Source organism: Hypanus sabinus, chromosome 9 (genome assembly GCF_030144855.1).
Source record: "Hypanus sabinus isolate sHypSab1 chromosome 9, sHypSab1.hap1, whole genome shotgun sequence".
Classification (NCBI taxonomy): domain Eukaryota; kingdom Metazoa; phylum Chordata; class Chondrichthyes; order Myliobatiformes; family Dasyatidae; genus Hypanus; species Hypanus sabinus.
In genome coordinates this window covers 75,337,771-75,354,778 of record NC_082714.1, presented here as the reverse complement: position 1 = coordinate 75,354,778, position 17,008 = coordinate 75,337,771, and the positions used below count along the sequence as shown (strand labels likewise).

The 17,008-nt window shown below is 45.1% G+C and overlaps 2 non-coding genes across 2 annotated transcripts; one reads left to right on the top strand and one right to left on the bottom strand.

Moving 5' to 3' along the window:
• The first annotated feature begins 8,757 nt into the window (after window positions 1-8,757).
• Window positions 8,758-8,830, top strand: trnav-cac (transfer RNA valine (anticodon CAC)). Its single transcript has one exon. It is a non-coding gene; the product is annotated as a tRNA-Val (tRNA).
• A 3,677-nt stretch (window positions 8,831-12,507) lies between these two features.
• Window positions 12,508-12,579, bottom strand: trnah-gug (transfer RNA histidin (anticodon GUG)). The gene has a single exon. It is a non-coding gene; the product is annotated as a tRNA-His (tRNA).
• Between the last annotated feature and the right edge of the window lie 4,429 nt (window positions 12,580-17,008).

Genomic DNA, 17,008 nt, shown 5'->3' with positions numbered 1-17,008 from the left:
TCAACACTAACGCACTACTTTTGATTTTTTTCCTTTCGCACTACTTATTTAGTTTTATATAGACTTATTGTCATTGTTTTTATTATGTACTGCTAACGCGTAACAATAAATTTCACGACATATGCCTGTTATATTAAACCTCATTCTGATCTATCTTTCTGTCTGCGCGTGTGCCTGCATCTGTCTTTAACTGCCAACTACCACGTCTCCTTTCTCTCACCCCAACTCCACCCCCTCTATACATCCCTACCGTTGTGCGTTATTTTCCAGACTGTGATTTGTCTCTCTGTAACTAGTTCTGAGTTTGTATCTGCCTGCACGGTGAACTCACCTGGAGACGTTCCTTTGTCCACGTTAAGTTGTTTTCCTCCCGATGTCTCACTTGATGAGCTCCCTCGTACAGACAACTAGGAGCTCAGGACCCTGCCTGTGTTCCTACTCCCCGTCCGAGAACGGCACCATGCCCGGTGACCTGATAGGTCACTGTCGGCTGTACTTCCGGAAATACTGCTGGACAATGGCAGGCGGGGAGAGGAAGAGGAGGCATTCCTGTCACTTTTCCAGCTCCAGGGAACTGCAGCTACGCATAGAATTGCGCAAGCGTAATGTCCCTTTGCCGGCGTACGCGTTAATTTCCGTCTGTGGTACTCTGGGTATTGTAGTCAAAATTTAGCAGCTTTGAAAAGGGGATTCTGAGAGCTTGGAGAAAGGAACGTTTGGCATGGAGGCAGTTTCAAGTGCTCACTTATCCAAAGCAGAATTGGTATATACGTACTTTGATAATATATTTATTTTAAATCTTTGCAACCTTGAAGTAATACACAACAGTTACCACTAACAACCTTGTGTTAATAATTCAATAATCAGAATTGCAGATTGTTATTTTTCAGTACATGAATGCAAAGGAGAACGAAAATAATTGTAACTTCGGATCCGATGCAACAGCAAAAAGCACAATAAAGAACACTATCAAAGCAAACCAGAATATATAAGTATCAAAATAATCCTATAACACACGATATACAATTAAGTGTTACATACATACAATGATTGTACGTGCATAAGTGACGCTAGGTGGTGTGGGTTAACCTCTGGAGATACTGATGGCTGACGGTTTGGAATTCCCACAGCGAGTGCTGCCTTAATACAGACCCCCAGGAATTCATTCTTATACCAGTCTGATAAGAATGGCGTTAAATTGAACATGCTCATATTCAGGAAAAAGCAGGAAATATCCGTGTAATCCTTAGCTTGAATATTTGAAGAGATAAGAATTTAAACACACACACACACACACACACACACACACACACACACACACACACACACACACACACACACACACACACACACACACACAAACACACACACACGCACTTACATACATACATACATGCATACATAAATACATATAACCGGTTGTAAAGATATCCGAGAGAGATCATTGAGAAAGTTGCATTTAAATCCGCTATTATACACACCTTATCTATTCACGTTCATACAGCATCACTCCCTCGGACTGGAATTTCTGGAATGATGTCCCGTCTGGGGCCAGACAGAAAGAACCGATCTGCGGTGTCGCCCTCAGCGTCAGCTTCTCATCTTCCCTCCCAGGAGCTGCTGTCGTGGAGCCACTAGTGTCTACTGAATAATGTCTGGGAGGCGCTTTCTCTTTATTGAGACAAACTGTGTCCGATAGAGTGGTTCGATTACATGGAAGGCAAGCCACCAGCTATATTTCATTATGTGTCTGAGAAAGCTTGATATGTCACCAAGGATTCTAGCAAATTTTTACAGGTATGTCGTAGAGAGCATTTTACCTGTTTGCATCACCATCTGGTATATGCACAGGACTGGGAAAAGCTGCAGAGTTGCATACTCAGCCCGCACTGTCATGGACACTAACCTCCCACCATCGAAGACTTTCTCAAAAGGAGATGCCTCAGAAAGGCCGCATCCATCATTTTAATATCCCCATCGCCCAGTGCGTACACACTTCTTACTAGCATCAGGAAGGGGGCACAGCAGACCGATGTAAACACTCTCGATGTTTCAGGAACCCCTTCGCCATCAGGTTCCTGAACGGACATGAATCCCAACCCATGAACACTGCCTCACAATTTTTGTTCGCTTTTTGCACTACTTATTCAATTGATATTTTATATACTGATCGTTGCAATTTGTTATGTATTACACTCTAATGCTGCCGCAAAAGAACACATTTCAGGACATACGTCAGTGATATTAAACCTGTTTCTGATTCCGTGTCTATCAGCCAGTTAATGAATGCGTGTTCTCTCCCTTCCTTGTGTTTAAGAGCCTGCCTCTCCTTCGATCAGTGTCTGTGTCTTCCTGAGCCTGTCTGGTTCTGCCTCTATTTGAATAATGTGTCATGGAGTATTCCGGTTTAAGAACGTGAGAATACCTGTGTCGGTGTATGAATATCTCTGGCTCCACAATGTTAGAATCTATATTCACATGACTGCTTCTGAGTGTTTAATCGAAACTGACTGACAGTTCTGGAATCTGTGGCAATGCCTTTCTCTTCACAGAGAGCACATCACATATTTCCAGCATTTTATGCTTGTTTTTCAAATTTCCAGACCGCGGCCAGTATTTTTGGCGTCCTCCTCCATTCCTCGCAATGTGCTGCCTGCATGCTCTCTTTGCGCCTTTCACTATTCTGAGGGAGTTCCTGCCTCGTTCAGTAGTATGCCTGCATCTGTATCTCATTATTCCTCTTTCTCAGTTTATTTTCTCTCACTTTTCTGTCTTGGACTCTTCCACCACTCTCATGGAGATCCCGTCTCTTCCACTCTGAGTGTTTTTGCCTCTGGCTCTCACTGTCCTTCTCTCTTTGCCTTTCTCTCTCCCTTCTCCATGTCTTTCAATTTCTCTTTATGTGTTGGCCTTCAGGGACACGAACTGAGGTACAATCCACAGAGCGAAGAACATAGTGACAGGCAAAGGCTGAGATACCCACGTGAGGCAGAGTCAGAAAAAGACACAGAAGCAGGCAGTGTCTTTCGTGAGGCTCGGTACGTCTCTGAATACGCGTGCAGTTGTCTCTCTGTGTGATTGGCTCTGTATTTATATCTGCCCGCCTCCTTGCCCGGTGCCATTACCTGCTAAAAAGCACCCTGCTCCTGTTAAGTTGTTTCCTTTCTTTTGCCCTAGGTGATATGGCCCTTTCGACTGACAATTTAGAGTTCAGCCACACCACTGTCCAACATACTCTCAGGGAACGCAGCCACGGGGCACAGTGACAGGCAGAATGTGGATAAAGAAGGAGCGTGTGAGGTCAGAGGCAAATGGGATATGCCTCATCACTCTCCAGGTTCAGGGTGTCGAGGTTGCGCAAGGAGCTCGGCAAGGCCCCACGCTTTTGAATACTATTTGTGTAGACGCATTTTGGAGCTCCGAGAATTGTAGTCAAGTGGATGTTGGTTTGAAGAGGGAGATCCTTAGAGCTGGAGATAGGAATGCCACATACTGAGGATGCTTACAGATCCCAAACCTCATCATAGTCCATGACAAATAGACAATGACCAGTATAAACAATGCAGAAGTCAAATAAAACACAGACGAAAAACTTGCAACTACGGCTCAGGTTATTATTCCGTTCTTTTCAGTCAGCGCTGGCGAGGCGAACGTAAATATACAAAAAGGCGAGAGTGTGGCTTCAACATTCCCACAGACCAGGCTCACTCTGCAGAAGGAATACTCAGTGATGTCCCAGTGCTGTCTCTCCGATGTACACTACGCTCTCAGTCCCTCCCTTCTGCCAGTGCAGTACTTTCCCCAACACCATCTCTCCGACAATGCAACATTCCCTTATCACAAACTCCCACGCCCCACACCAGATGCTGAGACATTTCCACAGGACTGAAATTCTGACAGTAAATGCTGCCTTACTACAGAACTTCTGATATTGCCTCCTTAATGATCTCATAAAATGATGGGATTGATATAAAATGTCTGTTTCAAGGTAAAAAGAAATACACTCAATGACCACTTTATTCGGTAAATCCTGTACATAATAAAGTGGCCACTGAATGAATATTCTTGGTCTTCTGCTGCTGTAGCCCATCCATTTCAAGGTTCGACCTGTTCTGCATCCAGAGATGTTCTTCTGCACACCACTGCTGTAACGTGTGGTTATTTAAGATACTGTAGCCTTCCTGTCAGCTTGAACCATTCCACTCTGACCTCTCTCATTAACAAGGCGTTTCCCTCACCTGCCATTCACTGGATGGTTTTATTTTGTTTTTCGCAGAATTCGCTGTAAACACCAAAAACTTGTGCGTGACAATCCCAGATCAACAGTTTCTGAGATACTCAAGCCACCCCGTCTGGTACCAACAATTCACTGTCAAAGTCACTTATCACGTTTTATCCCCATTTTGATGTTCGGTCTAAACAACAACTGAACATCTTGACCATATCTGCATGCTTTTATTGGGTTACTGCCATGTGTTTGGATGATTAACGAGCAGTTGTGCAGGTGAACCTAATAAAATGGCAACTTAATGTACTTGGGTAATCCTGACCTCGAATGTTTTTAGAGAAGGAAATACTTTGCTGTCAATATGGTATGATATGTAGGACTAGATGTTAACATCCCTTATTTTCACTCCGGAGACACGCTGCCTAGACTCTGCGAGGTGGCCAAGTGAGTGGTGGCATTTTCTGGGTTATCAAGTGGGCGCCCTCTTCCCTCAGTGTTTCGCTGATAGGCCCACGACACCTCCAGAGGGTTCAGCAGTGAATTCCGGTGTCCCGGGCTCACCCCCTAGATACCATTCACTCACTTGAGGGCCCAGATGGAATCCCTTTTCCTCATCCAGAGCCACTGTCTACCCTCAGCAGCTCTGGAGAGGTCTTCGACTGCTTGTCGGTGTGTCTTCCCTCACACTCCCAACCCCCGGAGTAGCTTTGATGTTGATGTGGCTGCAAATCCTCTGCAGCTTACTTCAACCGGTGGGACCTTTGCTTTCCAGCCACGTTGCTGCACATCGGCTGAAAGTTCAGTGCACCTCAGCCTCTTGCGCTCGTAGGCCTCCTCCACGGCATCCTCCCAGGGCACTGTAAGCTCGATGATGTAAACGAGATGGAATGAGGACGACCATAGCACAAGGTGTGGTCTGCGGCCGGTTTCCGCGATTTCAGTTGGGAAGCTGAGCCTCTGACCTATGTCTGCCACCATCTTCCGCCATCTATGCCGCCCGGTGTCTGGTCTCGATGTGGCGAGTCTGTCTTGACCCTCACCTTCCCGGACAAATGCTGTTAATGGCCAGTGGGATGAAGGGGGAGGGAGAGTGTTGACGCTCATCTGCCGACATTCCAGCACTGCTGCAACACACCGTAGCACCTGGTTGTGCCGCCAGGTGTATCGGCTTTGAGTGAGGCTGGTCTTGCAGCCAACCAGAATGTGTTTTAGTGTTGCTGAAGTCGGGCAGAGGGAGCATGTGGGGTCCTCTCCATATCACTGGCTGAGATTCATGGGAGACGGCAAGACATCGCAGGCAGCCCTGAAAGTGAAGCTCGCTCTGAATATCTCCATCTCCCAGAGCTCTCTCCGGGAGATCGTTCTTTACTCCACTCCCAGCCACCTCAACTATTGCCCTTGCCTTGCCTGAGCGACGGCCTTTGCTCCTTCAACTTGCCAGGGAGCGTGGTTCTGTCGACGCTCTCGGGGCCACTGACGGCATCCTTCCTGAGCTGATCTACTTGCTCTTTATCTTTGAGCGATGGGTTATACCACCGACCTATGCTCTTCACAGGCTTCTCGAAGACTGCTGGAATCGTCTCATCGCCATGTAGAAGCGTTGGTGTACCAACTTCCCCTTGACGATGGAGATGCTTCTGGACTTGCTCGGCTTGATCTTCAGCCGAACCTGCTCGATGTTCTCTTGAGGCTTTCTCGGCAGGCGTACAGTACAAGCCTTGGTGAGTGCCGAAATCGTCCATGTATGCTCGTAGGCCTCCTCCACTTTCGTTTATAAAAGGATCCAGTTTCTGGTATTTAAGACAATTTAGAATGTTTTCTTTATATCTATTGCTAATATATACCTTGTCAGAACCTCTTCCATAAAAAAAAATCACAGTATTTGGATTGCAGTTTCCGTGTCGATAGTGCCTCGCTCATGTGATATTGAGAGGGAAACAATTGGCGATATGGTAGCCTAATCACAAGCTAATCCAGAGCCAAGCACACTCCCCTAAACTCCTTCACCCTCCACCCAGCCACAACTCAACCCGTTGTCAATAAGGATCATACTAAGTGTGAAATAACTCCGCCATGGACCTCCTCAAGCCCGGCTGAGAAAGGAGGAGGGTTTGACATGTGGCTAACAAACCCATCCTGTAAAAAGCCAGAGCTGCAGAAACGCCAAATACCGCATCCTAGGAGAGGAAGGACTTTACTAAATGGGCTACACTTGGGGACAACCTAAAAAGTGGCCCAGACCGAGGATTCTGGCAAGCTACTGTCTACGGCTTATGCTCCAGTAGGGTTGAATTTTCTCTACTGGGGTTCGCTCATGCGTTGTTTGGATATTAAAGGATGCATGCAACCCTGGCCAGTCCTCTTACTTCTTTCTGCGTTTTGGGAGAAGATGCAGGACGAAAGAGTTAGGAGCAACCTCTTCTACACTGTTGTCAGCCTTCTGAACTAACCACCTAATTCACACATCTTTCCTGGCGATGCTGCCCCGCATTTGGACTCTCCCTGTCTCAATTGTTCCATTACCGGCACTTCAGCATTTGTTTTCTTGCACTGCTTCAGAATGCACCACAATAATTGGACAATTTTTCTCTTTTGCCTTTATTACTTTTGTTGTCGTATTTATCATTGCAATGCACGTTGTTCAGTCTGTGAGTTTCATTGTACCCTAGTGCACACGACGATAAACCAATCTCATGTGAAATCTTGAATCGCTCCGATTCCCCACAACCCTCTGCATCAAATTCCCATCTTCTCTCACTACATATTAAAAGACATTTACTTCCTGGAAACCAGTGTGACCTGTTGGTTTATGAACGAAACCCAAGATCTGATGGCGTGGACAACTCTTCCTGCACTGAAGAGAAATACTGTGCAAACGTACATTTAGCCCAGGGAGCTGGGATGTCTCCCTTTTCATTCGCGCACAACAACCTTCTCATTTTCTCAGAATCTGTTCCTTAAACCCTTTTGGTGAAAATGTGAACATTAGAGGGCAATATGGAAGGTACGACTTTGATTGACCTTAGTGTAGGGGAAAAGACGAGCACAACATTGTAGACTGAGGGGCCTTTACTGCGCTGTACTTTTATATCGGAAAATCTGCCAATGGCCAAGCGGAGGCTTCAACCGCTTTTCGAAAGAAGATTTAAAAATCGTTGAGGTGGAGGGAATGCAGAATGTGGTGGAAATGTAGCCCCTTCCTTCTACAAGTGCTGAATGAGCCTCTGAATTTCCAGCACCAGCAGGTTTTTCATTAAAAGGATGACTGTTTCCGACACAGCACTAAATATCCATATTTTCTTGCTGAACTTGGCCAAAGGAGAAAGAGCTGCAGATCTGCTGAAGGGGTAAGTGCTGTGAGTTGAGACAGGAGTCTCTGCGCGGACGTTAAGAAAATCCGATGCGACCACAGCATGCAGTCGCGCTCCGATTGTGCCACGAAGTCAGGCAACAGGCTTTACGTCGTACAACAAATTTTCAAGGTCCTCCGGTTCGGGTGAGATTCACCAGCCATCCAGCGTTGATGATTGTACCAGGTGGCGGCTGTTTGTATTTCACCGACTCGGCTTGCAAAATTCACTTGCCGATGTACTGAGTTTAAAACGACTTCCAATCCGCGCTGAGAATTACGCCTAGAGTGTATAATTTCGCAAAGTCATGGCGCCGTCAGTACCAAGTGGTGCAGAGATGGGGACACGTTCGACAGAACCTCAGTGAAATCGTGAGAAACGTGTTGAAACCATCCAACGGACTCCGCTTCCTCCATCTCCCTGAAAGGAAGTCTTTCCATTCCCTCTTCAACGGCTTCCATGTTCCACATATTATTTTTCTCCTAGCCGGTCAGTATTTTTCTTCTAGCCGATTTTGAAGAGTTGCCTTTGTAGCATTCGCATCAAACCCGTAAGGACCCTAGTTCGATCCTCATCAAGAATAATATTTGACTGGCTTTCCAAATTTCCATGAAAGTGCCTGTACTGGCTGTTCCCATTCACCTTGACAACAACTCCCCGAAGATCTTGCTGCAGAAACATAGGACTATGCCAGAAATTTGAAAACACACGATTACTCTTCTATGCACACCTCAAAATGGACGAAGCACAGGACCAGTTCATTGCCGCAGAGCTGGCATGAACACGATTACCCCTCGCGTGTTCTCGCTGTGGCTGAATCTCTAGTCCCACCCACTTTGACCAAGTCGCCTTCTTCGCCCCCACTCTCTCTCTCTTTCTCTTTCTCTTCACCCCCACAAACTTCTTTCTCCCCGTTTACTAACTACAAGCCGTTACTGTTGATTACTGTTTTTGTTCTTTTTTTAAATTTTTTTGAGGCGGATTGAAAACTCCTTCTCGGACACACAGGAAGGAAGTACCAGGACCGCACGCGGATTGTAAAATGTGGGGTGCATTTCAAACTCCTGGCCTTGAAGGCACTTTCAATTGCGGCGAATTTGCTGTTAAAGTTGTCAGTGGAAATAGCCCGCTGGATAGATTTTTTTCATTGATACTGTACCGGGAATTATTTTTAGAGATGTTTCTGTAGTGTAGTGGTTATCACGTTCGCCTCACACGCGAAAGGTCCCTGGTTCAAAACCAGGCAGAAACATTTCTTTTAAATTCAGTTAATGGCAAAGGGGCACATCTAGATGTTTATTCAATTTAATGCATCTTTTGATCCTTCCATAACGGACTGCACTCCCTTATCTCCTTCCCAGCGTTTCACAAAACACTTATTAAACGTTACCGAATCTCATATTCTTGTGAATATGATAATGCCCTTGCGTAAACACGAGATATTCTGCTGGTGCTGGAAATTTTGAACAACACATAATAAAAATGCTGGAGGAAATGTGGAAGTGAAGCGGTATCTATGGTGGGGAGCTAACAGTTTACGTTTCGGATTGAGACTCTTAATCTAGCAACCGAAATGTTAACAGTTTATTTCCCTCCATAGATGCTGTCTGACTCGTCGAGCTTTCAGCCTTTGCGTTCGTTCTGCCGCCCTTATTAATCCCGGCGAACGCAAATGATCCGCCATGATTCAGAATAATTTGGACCCGTGTTCGAAACTTTTCCAGTTCCGATCCAGAGTTAGAGTGTGTAGCTTTCACGTGTTCAACGTCCTGCGGCCGTCTGCCTTGCTTTTCGTGGGACATTATCGAAGGAAGGATCTCTGCAGAGACGCTGCTGCTGTCGCACTGAGATTGCAACAAGTTGCTGATCAGGACGTCCTCCTTTCGCCATAGCGTCTTTTTTTCATGTAACGTCCTCGGGGCGGCCTCTACAGCGCAGGGTTCTGTCCCCATTCACTCTCTAATTTTCCCTCTGCGGACGTTTCTAAACTTCTGTATATCACGTAGTCAACATCTCTATGTTCATCGTTCCTGACTGCCCTGCCGCTATCGTCATTGCCGGAAGGAAGAGAAAATCGGAGAACGTTGGAAACAGTCGACACCGTGACCTGTGGAAGATGATCCCCGTACCAGCAGAAAGCTGTGGAGGGACATCCTCAAGAAACTCACAATGGCGGAGGAAGCTAGGTAGCATCTGTGGAAAAGAGTACAGTCGACGTTTTGCTTTCTTTTCGCACAAATTAATAAATTTATTTTCATACATACTTCTTATTGTAATTTATAGGTATTTCATCTATGTTTTGAGTGAGAGAGAGAGAGAGAGAGAGAGAGAGAGAGAGAGAGAGAGAGAGAGAGAGAGAGAGAGAGAGAGAGAGAGAGAGAGAGACACGGGGGGGGGGGGGGAAGAGAGAGAGAAAGAAAGATTTTGACGCAGTTCTCATTTAGTTCTTGTCACAGCTTAATCGCAAGCTCGGAACCATCTCAACCCACTCCAGTCTCATACACCGAGTTGAAAGTGGCGCAGATACACAGACACACACAGAACACGCTCTCACACGCTTCTGTCGTTCAAGTGTTTATTTTGCTTATTTAGAGATGCAGCCCTCCCAGCCCATTAGTTTGCGCAGTCCTGCAACACACTTATTTAACCGTGGCCTAATGATAGGGCAATTTACAATGAGCTATTAACCTACTGGCCGGTATGTTCTAGGAACGTGGGAGGGCACTGGAACGTCCGGAGAAAACACACGCGTTCACGGAGAAAGCGTACAAAACCCTTACAGACGGTGCCGGAATTGACCTCCGATGACCCGTGCTCTAATAGCGTCGCTCTGCCCTGTTGTCCCTCTTTTTCTCATTGCGTCCTTGTTCTCTTCCAATGTAGCAGAACTTCGATCTGGCCGCAGGCAAAGTTCAAGTAGATAGGGCTCAATAGCATTTTATAACTGAACCGTCACTGAGATGGTCATTGATTTTAGTTCTTCTGGAACACGTGGCTCAAACAAGAGTGAGCTTATGGCATCCATTAATCACAAGCGCATTATTGAGCAAGATTCAGCCTCGGTAATTTGGGACTGACTGTGACCGCTGAACAATTACAGGAAATATACTACAATGATGTCTGCATATCAGCAGTGCAGTGGGTCCAGGAGCACCGCTCTTTATTCTGTCCCCGTAACGGCCTGTAAACGTCATCCCAACACTTCAAATTACACCAGTATTGTTACAGCACAACTTGCTGCAGCTATGCTAAAGTGAACTACAGTGCCACCACTCGGAGAGAATGGATTCACTCGAGAGGCCGACGGGGAGCAAAACCTCGATTCGCCCAGTGCACAAAATTCACTGCAGACTTCGGTGCTTTATAAAAGGAACGCCAATTCAGGGATGTTACGGTATCATATGATTAACTGAGATACCTCATAGTCACGGAGATCTCTTTTCCCTCAAGCCACATTAACGCTCCCCACAGCAAGACGGCAAACTGCGGCACCATTGTCTTTCCGTGTTTATTGACTAAATGTTCGTACCACTTGGAATGGCGGTAGGGAGGAGGAGCCGTTGAATATGTGGGTTTTGGCGGAAATGGAATTAGAAAAGATTCGAGAATGCACTGATCAGCACTATATCCAAAAGATGGAGGTTGTCCATGTGCACACAGCCCGAGACATAGTGACACCCCAGTACAGAGTATCATGGCGGTAACCCAGGAATTCTGCACGTCCGGTACGTACTTCGACTCTCTGAATAGATGATAGTCCGTCCCTTCCTGTGTCGTTATTATGAACCGATCACGCAGTGTAGTTCGGACCATCGGGAGGCATTGATATTGATCGTGGATCTTGTTGTAACACCTGTCAAATGAGGTCTGTGTACCTTTAATCTTGACTCACTACTCACATTGAAATCCACTTCCGATTCTTCCATGTGTTAGTGGTGAAGGCTTCTTCCATGTTACAGGTGAAGGGGGAAAGTTTAAAGGGAACATGAAGGGGGGGCTTCTTCACATAGACAGTGGTGGGATTGTGGAATGAGCTGCCAGATGAAGTGGTAAATGCGGGCTCACTTTTAACATTTAAGAAAAACTTGGACAGGTACATGGATGAGAGGTGTATGGAGGGATATGGTCCAGGTGCAGGTCAGTGGGACTAGGCAGAAAAATGGTTCGGCACAGGCAAGAAGGGCCAAAAGGCCTGTTTCTATGCTGTATTGTTCCATGGCTTCTATGTTCTATGTGTTTGATTTAGTACACCCTTACTGATATCAAGCTGGAAAATATTTTTGAAAGGCCATTTATATTTCCCAGTTCCCAGGATTGGGCACTTAATTTCAAGTGACAAGGGAACAAGAAAGAGGTACAATGGGAAGATAATCAGAAATAATTTGTCACCAGCCATTCACAGAGCTTAGCAAAGATTAACTGAACAAAATGTCCTGGGTCAGTGTAAGAGCCGCATCGGCACTGACCCACGGCAGAAACTGAATCGGGGAGTGGGATTTTGAAGTTCTTTTGTATAGAAGCTTGGTGACGCTTCAATGCAGCTCACGCCGTCTCTGGTCTTTGCTGCGGCTCCCTTTTAAGACAGCGGACTGGAGGACACCGCACTGGTTTTAAAGGCCACCAGGATAGTTCTGCCTTATGCACTCCGTGGGACCGGTTGACGGTGCGTGTTCTTTTAGTGATGGTATATATCCAGAGAGCCACTTAACATGCTAATATTTTCTGAGCTGAAGATAACGATCAGCTGGAAATTACCCTTCCGGTTCCATGTACATCAGAGCCAGTGGGAATCCAGGAGAACGCTGGCGGTGGTAGAGGAATCTCGCCCATACTAGCCCACTCCCGGGAAAAGCGGAAAGTTCAGTCAAAGCAGAGATCTGCATCCACAAGAGCTGCTGAAAGTCAAATACTGAATATAAAAAAGTCGCTTGCCGTGACTCGGATTCGAACCGAGGTTGCTGCGGCCACAACGCAGTGTACTAACCACTATACGATCACGGCGAAACACTTCAGCTCTGCCGGCCCGCGTTGTCTTTGTGCCTTATCCTCTGCCTCTCAGCTGACCAATAGAACATCAGTGGTCTGCGTTGCCCAGCGACACTTCTATACAACTCGCGCGGTCTCTGGTATGGTTCCCCTTTAAGACAGCGGAAGAGTGGATGCCCCACTGGTTTATAAAAGTTCGCTTAAAGAGACAATGGTCTCCGGTAGCAGTACCGACTCTCCAGCTGGCAAATGCACAGCCTCTAGTAAATGAAATCAATGAAATAAAGATTTCTGTATCAGAAGGACAGTACTACCTGCTGTGCTTTTTTTTTGTTTTACGGAGTCTTTTTCTCTTTCCCGCCATTGCTGACGCAACGATACTGCTTCACAATTCACCGCCAAGACAGGGCTGATAAGCTTCCAAAGGCAGGTAGAATATGCTTTGGGATCAATTCCTTGTGGTGTACAAACGTGGCGATGCTGTCCCAGTTCTGCTCATCCAGCCTGGAACATTTCACAATCAAGTGTCATCTATTTCATATGCCGCGGAAGTTTTTAGCCATTTTCTTTTTAGCGCTGTACATCCTGTCTTAGGTCCGTGTCAAACAGGCTCTAGACAAATTGGGCGACGTAATCAACATGCACTAAGTAGCCTTCCAAATCATTCTGGGGGGGCTTTAGCAAGGTCATCTCGAAAAAAGTCTCTAAATGATTATTACCAGCGGATTACTGGTAGAACCAACACATTGGACCACTGTTAGACTACCTTCATGTGCTTTCCCATGACCACACTTTGGAAGGTCTGAGCGCCTAGCTGTACTTCGACTCCCTGAGTATAGGAAGAGACTGAAGACCTCAGCACCAGCAGTGAGGACCAAGAAGTTATGGACAAAGGCGGTGCAGAAGCGATTACAGATCTCGTCTGAGCCGGTGGAGTCGAACGTACTCAGAGATTCATCTTCGATTCTGAATGACTTCATTAATCCTGTGTACGTGAGTGTGTGCTAACGACAAAATACTGTACATAGCTACATCAAAAGCCATGGATGAACCAGGAGATTACAAGATCACAAGGCCACCAGATATAGAAGCAGTATTAGGTCATTTGGCTCATCAATTCTGCTCCGCCATTTCATTATGGCTGATCCAACTTCCCTCTCAGCCCCAAACCCCCGCCTTCTCCTCGGATCCCTTGATGACCTCACCAGTCTGTAATCTATCAATCTATGCCGAAAGACTTGGCCTCCACAGCAGCCAGTTCCAACGAGCTCCCTAGATCAATCACTCCCTGGCTAAATAAACTCCTCCTTATCTCCGTTCTTAAAGGACTCTTCTCTATTCTGAGGATGTGTTCTCTGGTCCTAGACTTACCCACCATGGCGAACATCCAATCCACTCCACCAAGGCCTTTCACCATTGAATAGGGTTCAATTAGGCCACCCCACATTTTTTTAGCAGCTTCATTTCTGACAACTGGTAAAAGGTATTCTGAAAATCCAAGTACACAACATCAGCCGATTCTGCTTTGTTTATTCTGCTTGGTATTTCCTTAAAGAATTCCAACAGCTTTGTCAGGGAAGATTTTCGCTTGCGAAAACCATATTGACTGCAGCCTATTTTATCATGTGCTTTCAAGTATCCCGAAACCACATCCTCAACAATCAACTATAATATCTCCCCAACAACTGAGGTCAGATTACTTAGCCTATAATTTTCTTTCTTCTGACTCTGTCCATTCTTGAAGGGTGCAGTGGCATTTGCAATTTTCCGTAAGCATTCCAGAATCTGAGTGACTCTTGAAAGGTAATCACTAATGTCTCTATAATCTCGTAAGTCTCCTCTTCCAGAACCGTCGATCGAATACCATCTTGTCCAGGTGACGTATCTACTTTCAGTCCTTCCAGTTGCCCAGGAAGCTTCCCACTAGTAATGGTAACATCAAACATTTCATGATGTCTCACAGCTGGAACTTCCACCATACTGCTAGTGTCTCCCATAGTGATTACTGTTGCTAAATACTTCTTCAGTTCGTCCACCATTTCCTTGTCCCGCATTGCTACTTCTCCAGAATCGTTTTCCAGCGATCCCAAATCCTCTCTCGACTCTTTTACGCTCTATGTATGTGGTGAAATGTTTAGTATCCTCTTCAATATGATTATCTAGCTTACTTATGCATTCTATCCTTGTCTTCTTGTTAACTTTTAAAATTTTCCTTCTTTTTATTTTTAAAAGCTTCCCAATCCCCAAACTTTCCACAAATTTAGCTGTATTATGTGCCTTCCCTGTGACTTTAACTTCTCTTGTTAGCCACGGTTATGTCATTTTGTCTTTAGAATACCTCTTCATTTTTGAGGTGTATATATCTTGTGCCTTCCGAACTGCTTCCAGAAATTTCAGCCATTGCTGCTCTGCCTTCATCCTGCCAGTGTTCTTTTCCAGTTAATTTTGGTTAGCTCATCTCTCATACCTCTGTCATTTCCATTACCCTACTGTAATACTAATAATCAAACCTTAGTTTCTCCTCAAATTTCAGCGAATATTCGATCATGTTATGATCACTTGCACCTAAGGGTTCTTTGCCTTAAGCTTTCTAATCAATTCTGGTTGATTGCACAGCACCCAATTCAGACTAGCTGATCCCCTAGTAGACTCAACCACGAACTGCTCTAAAAGCCATCTTGGAGCCCTTCTAGAAATAACCCCACTTGGATTCCAACACCAACTTGATTTTCTCAATTTACCAGTATATTTTAATTCCCCCATAACATTGATTTTTTTGGCATGCATTTTTAGCTCCTTTTGGAATTTATAGATCACCTTCCTGCTGCTGATTGGGGTCTTTATGCAACTCCAATCAGGGACATTTTACTATTGAATTCCTTCGCTCTTTTTAATGATTTGATTTCTTTTTTTTTACCAACACACCCCTGCCTGTCCTTTCGATACAATGTGTATGCATAGACGTTAAGCTCCCCGCTACAAATTTCTTTCAGTCAAAATTCAGTGATGCCTACAAGATCATATATGCCAATCTGTAACTGTGCTACAAGTTCATCTACCTTATTCCATGTACTGCACGCTCTGAAATATAATACAGATCGTACCCTCCCCAGAAGAGATCCCAGTGATTGATAAACCTGAACCCCTGTTCCCTGCACTAGTTTCTCAGCAACGTACACACCTGCCATATCATCCTATTCTTACCCTCACTAGAGCGTGACACAAGCAGAATCCCGAGAATACTACCCAAACGCCCTGAAACTGAATGCTCACCCACTTTCTTGAGAATGCCGTGGGCCAAATCTGAGACATTCTTGATCGTGGCACCAGGGAGGCAACGTATCATCCGGGTGTCTCTATTGCGCCCAAGGAATCTCGTCTGTTCCTCTGACTATGGAATCTCCCATCAACACTGCAGCCCTCTTAACCTCTCTGCTTTTCTGAGCCACAACACAAGACTCGTTTTCAGAGACCCGGTCACTGTGGATCCCCGCCCTGATAGGTCGACTCCCTCAATAGTATCTAAAGTTGTATGATTATTGAGGGGAACAGTCTCTGTACTCTGCACTGGATGTACATTTCCCCTCCTTACCCTGACATTCACTCAATTCCCCTCTTTTGCACTCTCGGGCTGACTACCCCGATATAGGTCCAATCTACCTCTTCGTCCTTCTCCCTCTCAGTCGGAGATCATCAAACTGCAGCTCCAGTTCCTTTATACGTTCTCTGAGGAGCTGCAGGCCTACAGTCTGTTGAGGGCTAAATCTGGGGTTTTCAAGAGCCAGGACGACTCAGAAAAGCCAAGTATGAATTGCAAATTACCTGACCATACACCTTTGAAGCTATCTATTAAGACAATGGATTCATCTTCTAATGCTAAACATTGGAGATTCAACTCTACTGCAGGACTCAGACTTTCTTAACTTTATTAAACAACGAATTGATTTGTTTCTTTTTTCAATAAATTCTACAGAAGAGACTACTGGAATATTATGGGACACTTTTAAATCATTTATTCGCGGACAGATTATTTCATACTCTGCTGGAGTTAGGAAACGAACTAATTCTGAAATACTAACTTTGGTCGATAAAATTAAAGAAATTGATACGATTTATTCAGTGACCCCCTAGTAAAGAACTTTATAAAAAAAGAGTTGAATTTCAAATGGAACATAATTTGTTATTATCCTCTTCGATTGAAAATCGGTTAATTAAATCTAGAACCCAATTTTCTGTACATGGAGTTACATCTGGCAAATTATTGGCTAATCAATTGAAAACTGCTTCGGTTAAACGACAAATCATCAAGATTCGTAAACGAGATGGCACTTTGACGACTGATCATAAAGAGATAAGGAAAGCCTTTCAAGATTTTTATAATTCTTTATATCAATCAGAATTTGTTGAAGATTCTTCCATAATGGATGAATTTTTAATAAAATTG